Here is a 6,495-nt window from a genome sequence, read left to right on the forward strand (position 1 = left end):
CCTGACCTTGGCCCTTTAAAACGGAATCGTTATGGCTATGTCGGTCTAAGCGTTTGTATATGGCTGAAGAGCTTGCAAGTTGCCACCGTGCATGATAAATATTAGCTTCTATTATGGTGCTGTTCCTGCTTGTTGAATGTATTATTAGCCTGTCGTATGGTGCTGTTCCTGCATTTCGATTGGCTAAGCTTTTTCGAATAGTAAAGATGTTTTACTTTTTTTTAGGGATTTTATCCTCTTTTCCAGAGAATTTTTGTTTTCAATAAAAATAAATAAAATTTATTTATAATACCAAGATATTTAAATAATAAAATATCCATCGTTTTACCATCTAATATCCATTTACCTACCTAAAAAAAATCAACACATAAATAAACTAATCACATTTTATTCTCTATTATACCAGTGAACGCATTACATTTTAAGAATACTCCTACATACAAACACCTTGTAATTACTTGTCCCTCCACTAAAATATGGTAAATATATAGACGAATATACTAAGGAATGTGTTTTTGTCAACGAACGAGTATATATTTTTCTAGTTTAATGAGGCAGAGGAGTTGTTCTGAAAATTATGGAAAATTTTAGTTATATTTAGAGAAAATTTGCTAAAGATTTTTACAAATCTAAGTTGTGTTTTAAAATTTTTTAATGGGGCTGAATCTATTTCCATTATAAAAACACAATTCAAACACTATTTTTACAAGAAAATCGAATTATTTTTACTCTGATAGTATAAACATATCTTCCACGCGCCACAAAGCTTCGGTACTAAATGTTACGAATGAGATTTTATCGTTTCTTTCTGTGCATTCTTGATAATAACTGCACGAGCTCCGTACTAAAATAAAAATACAGATTTTATCGTTTCTTTCTGTGCATTCTTGATAATAACTGCACGATCTCCGTACTAAAAGAAAAATAGATAAATAGATATTCCTTTTGCTGTTTGTCAAGACGTTGCATTCAAATTGATTTGCAGTTAGTCATGCCCATTTAATATTGTTGACCCCACTTTCCTTGTTCAGCGTCCACTTTAACCCATGTCAAGGTCACACATCAATATATACGACTGGCAGACCACGTGAAAAAATTATCACTGCGATGAGAATTTCTTTAATGGGGTTCTGCAGCATTCAGTTTGACATCAAGCTCTGCATATGTGGGTCTGCAGCTTTCAGTTGGACACTTTCTAAGCCAATATGGGTAGAGCTCCCTGTTGTGAAAAAACGGGGTTAAAGAAGGGCCCTTGGACTCCTGAGGAAGACAAAGTTCTCGTCAATTACATTCAGAAAAATGGGCATGGCAGTTGGCGTGCTCTTCCCAAGCTTGCTGGTCTGTATATATAAATAAACAGTACAAAAAGACCCATCTGAATCACAATAAATCTTTAGAGTTTGAATCGATATATGCGTCTGTCTCTGTAAATAGACGTGATGTAGTTCGAATAGAGTGTCTATATAGTTAAGAAAAGTCAAAAACATATATATGTAATTTGTATGGTTGTGTTAACATTACCAAAACATAGTTACCGATCTTGTAAGTTATGGTTGTTGAATTTAGTTTGATATACGTTGTCTGCATTTAAATCTTTAGGACATATAAGAAAGGTGTTTGATCTGTTAATATTTGTATTTATCGCATTCAACTTGTAGGAACTGTAGATTGCAGCAGGGGACACGCTCCAAGGGTTTCAATTCCTAGTTGTGTTTTTTTCATTACAGAAAGAAAAACTATCTGTTGATGGGCATACTACATATGTATAGAAGAGTGAACTGTTTGTGTATAACTATATATGCAGGGCTTCTTCGTTGTGGGAAGAGCTGCCGATTGCGTTGGACGAATTATCTGAAACCTGATATCAGACGAGGCTCCTTCACCGAAGAAGAAGAGCAAACTATTATTCGGCTGCATGCAATTTTAGGAAACAGGCAACGAAATAAAAATTATTTCATTCTATCATATATTGTCAACGTTGTCCGAGTTTTTAAAAGCGGATGTGATATTGAGTAGTGCGTCTGGTTGTATGATTTTTTCTTCTTTTGGGTGGAATGTAACGTATAGATGTGCGTGAAATAACAATTAAACAGATCTATTTTTAATATTTACAACTAGTTATTTATGAATTTCAGATGGTCTTTAATAGCGTCACAGCTGTTTGGGAGAACAGACAATGAAGTCAAGAATTTTTGGAATACCCATCTGAAAAAGCGTTTGTTAAAGATGGGAATCGATCCTTCAACCCATGCGCTTAGAACGGACGCCAATGACCCTGGTCCACAAGGGCTAAAGGTCTTGACCCTCACGAGGCACAAGGCACAGTGGGAAAATGCAAGACTTGAAGCAGAAGCTCGTCACTCGAGAGAATCACTGCTCATGTCCTCTATTTCGGCTTCTAGTGACCGCACAATAAACCCATCACGATGCCGGACGATAATGTACCCACTGACTATTTCCTGAAGATATAGACTTCAGAAGCTGGGAAGGCCTTCAGGAAAGGGTGTAGCAGTACGAATACTACTAAGAGCTGTAACAATTCATGTCATGTGCTTGATCTAAATCATCAAAACAGAGGACAAGACTATCAGGTTTTATACTCTGATACTCTCAATACCCCTATATGCTCTGGTTTGGTGTCTTCCTCATACTGTGCTTCAACCCAACATAGTTGTGATTGGTCCTTGAACCCAGATAATGACTCCCATCACTGTAATTCTGCATCAGCTGAGTGGATTGGAGACTGTAGTGTTAAAACCCCTGATATACTTTCATGTTCTGCTCATATGACTATGGGCCAGACAGAACGTATGGCCCATGTGGACTCTTCTAGCTCTGCGGAATTAGGCATTTCACCTGTATATTACACAGGTTTTTCGGATCTTCTTCTGGATTACCCCGATAATAACAACAATAGCAGCAATATTGGTTGCATGACTCCAGAATTGAGTACCAGTTTTCAGCAGCAGTCTGCTTGGCCATGGTCCGAATTAAATCTCGAAGATTCCAAGGATCACCGGAACAATGTATGGGTCAGTGATCCTGCATCTGCAAATGGTTGAGCTTTCTTTCTATTAAACATCATCCTGATCTCTGTTAGACCCTATGAGCTGCCCACCGAATTTTTCTTTGCCCAAGAATGACGTCATAATTTCTATTAGATACATTGGGCTCTCATCCTAATTTATGTTGTGCCCAATAATTTGGCAAACCATAAATCCCATGCTAAAGGGATTTTAATGCCTTATAGTACGCCCTCTTATGTATGACCATACTATTTCATGCCATGGTTACGGTATCTACACATCACATCACTGATTTCACGTGTACAGTGGGACCTGTTACATAGATTGAATCTCGGAGGCATAGGTGAGTTGGCCAATCGCAAGTACGTGGTACTATTTTACATTTAATGCCATTTATCTTTGGGCGAACCAAAACCAAAACGTAGTTCAACGAAAACAAGGATCCTGATAATCTCTTGATCCTGATAATCTCTTGACTTCTATGCTCGTAGCAAGAGTTATTGTTATCCTCAAAATACCCCTGGAATAGTGTTCAATAACCTCCTCTTACCACCTTACCATATTTCACCTTGCGGGAAATCTTCTTGACTAACTAATATATATTCTTAAAAATATAATTTTAATAATTTAATCGTAAATTATATACATGAAATAGAATATTAAAGTCGAGTAGGTGCTACAGGTAGAATGCTAAAATCAAATATAATGGCTACATTGTTGAAAATGACGGTATCATTTTCTAATAAAAAATTAATAAAAGATTAATTTAATAAACTTTATATATATTTTAGGTTATAATTTAGTCATAGTTTGTGAGTGAGATTTGGTTATTTGTGATATGGAAACCAACAATAATATCATTGTCATTTGTATCTTTTTTCTCAAGTATTTTTTAAATTATATATAATTATAATTATAGATATATTATATTAAAATTAAAATATTATAAATATTTTTTAATATAATTAATACATTATTAATATATATACATATATAACACTAAGGTGTGAATGCATCATATATTATTAATTTCACATGATTTTATAAGCCTTGAAAACACCTTATTAAATACATAGTGTTACATAATTAAAATACGTTTATACATTATATTTCCATATACAAATGGTATTTCATTAAGTAATTTACTTAATAAAATGTTTTTTTCACTATTATTTTAAAATAATTTTTTTATTATAAATTATTAAATAATTTTTACATATAATTAATAGTATTCAAATAAAATTTATAATGATGATTTTTAACGTTTATTGAGATTAATATGGTCTATCGGATTTTAAGAAGAAAAAGAATCTAATTGTAATCATTCAAAATCTTATTTCTATGCTTAGAAAAAAAGGAAAGAAGCACACCAAAATCACTATAGTTGGGCTGACTTAACAAGTCAAGAAGATTGGAAGTGTGACAAATGTTAAGGAAATGAGAGCAGATGTGAGTAAGGGTTGGACAATCTAAAAGAAAGTGTTTTCATCCTCCACCCTCTGAATATCGCACAATTGACAGATTCTATCTTCCCAGCTAGTCTCGGCAATAGCGAATCTCGGCAATAGCATTAAATATTACATTCCGATCGTACGTGTCAATTCAATCGAAATTTGGTTTTTGTTTGTATCATATTTGTTAAACTTTTATGTTTTTAAAAATAATATGTTATAAAATATAATTTATATTTAATAAAAAATAATTATTTTTACAATTACTTAAAATATTTTAAAATACATATTTATGAATTAAAGATTATAAGTTAATTAAAATGTTATAATAATTTAAATTTTTATTTTTTTTTATAAATAATAATTATTGACATATGGATATGATATAATTTTATATAAAAAAAAATTATATACAATTTATAAAAAAATTGACAAAATTCAACATAGACATCAAACTTATTATTTAAATCTCATTTATTATTATCATTTTTTTTATAAAGAAGAAATACATTGAATATAAAGAATAGATTTTAATCATGGAAATAATGGTATCTATATTAATACCAAATAATAATGTTTATGTTAATGTGATTATAATAATGATAATTCATGTTCATTGAGATCAAAATTAGTTTATCTCATTTTTAAAAACCAAGATTATCTAAATTTTTTAAAAATTTTGTTTTTAAAAGGGAAAGTTTATTTAAATTCATTGAAATCTTGTTTTTATCCTTTAAAAGTTGTAAGAGAAGCATTCCAAGATTATCATAGTTTTTTAGATTTGGGAGGTTAGAAAGGTAAATGAGTTTTAATTTGAGAAATTGATTTTCATCTTCAACCATCACAAAGGTGACAAATTTTTACATCCCAGGGTTTTAGGAATTTTCCCAATGACCATTGTAGTTATGTAGTTCATGGGAGTTGGTTCTTGTTTTAGTAATGTTGATTTCTTTTTATACTAGTTAGAACTAAAAGATATTTTTGATCTTTTAGAATCCGAGTTACTCCCTCGTAATATCTTGGCTTCCTTTTAATGTCTAACTCTTCTTTGCACCACAAATCCTCTTTAAATTTAGATACAATTATATTTTTAATAGTGTCCGTATGGGTAGGATGACATCCTGCTATATTCCCTAATGATTTAACCAACACATCATCTTGATGCCATCTTTGCTTAAGGTGTTGATAGTAATGGATAGAGTTCAAATTTTTTTTGGGGATTCTCTTATCATCCATGTTGTTTATCTTGTTCATGTACATTAGGTCCTTAACCATAGTTGATCTATAAACTATCATGGATATTCCACTAGATAGTCCATCAAAACATATATGTTACTTAAATATAAATCTATACTATGAAGGGTTAATTCCTTTAGATTCTAGATCCCTTATTACCAATTTTGTTGTTTATGTATGCAATAAATTAAATGTGAAAAATAAAGAAAAGTATTCACAATCACTCACAAACCACAATGAATGCCAATTATTTTCTGGAAAACCCTTTCAAAAGAAAATTCATTCGAAAGGTGAATCTACTATGTCCTCTTTTATCTCGAATTGAAATAATGCAAGTGCAAAGGAGAATACATTATCTATGTAGTTACCTGAGACATGTGGTCCATGGGCTATTACAAAATGTAAACCCTCTCAATTGTGCTCTCTTTGTCTCTATCCACTCTGAGCTACCTAAACTTGACATGTGGCACATATTCTATAAGGTATTGTAAAGTTCAATAGGATACTTAATTTGTTCTACCTAATGGAATTTACGTAAGACATTAGGTTGCATTGAGTTGTGTACATTATGTTACAGGGCTCCAAAGATAAATAAAGGAATTGTTAATATATATATATATATATATATATATATATATATATATATATATAATAAAACTTAAATAATACTACACCACTTATCCATAAATTTTTCATCTCTAAATGTTAGTAGTTAAGTGGTAAAGGCTCAAATCATTATCTATTTTTGCAGATTTTCTTATATGGCATGTATAGTGTACTTT

At 31.4% G+C, this 6,495-nt stretch overlaps 1 pseudogene; it reads left to right on the plus strand.

The window, feature by feature from the left end:
* The first annotated feature begins 1,138 nt into the window (after positions 1 to 1,138).
* On the plus strand, positions 1,139 to 3,062 carry LOC149264655 (uncharacterized; annotated as a pseudogene).
* Positions 3,063 to 6,495: the final 3,433 nt, after the last annotated feature.

Source organism: Pinus tabuliformis, chromosome 6 (assembly GCF_031772625.1).
Source record: "Pinus tabuliformis cultivar Carrire ecotype Pingquan chromosome 6, CPIR1, whole genome shotgun sequence".
In the NCBI taxonomy this organism is placed as follows: Eukaryota; Viridiplantae; Streptophyta; class Pinopsida; order Pinales; family Pinaceae; genus Pinus; species Pinus tabuliformis.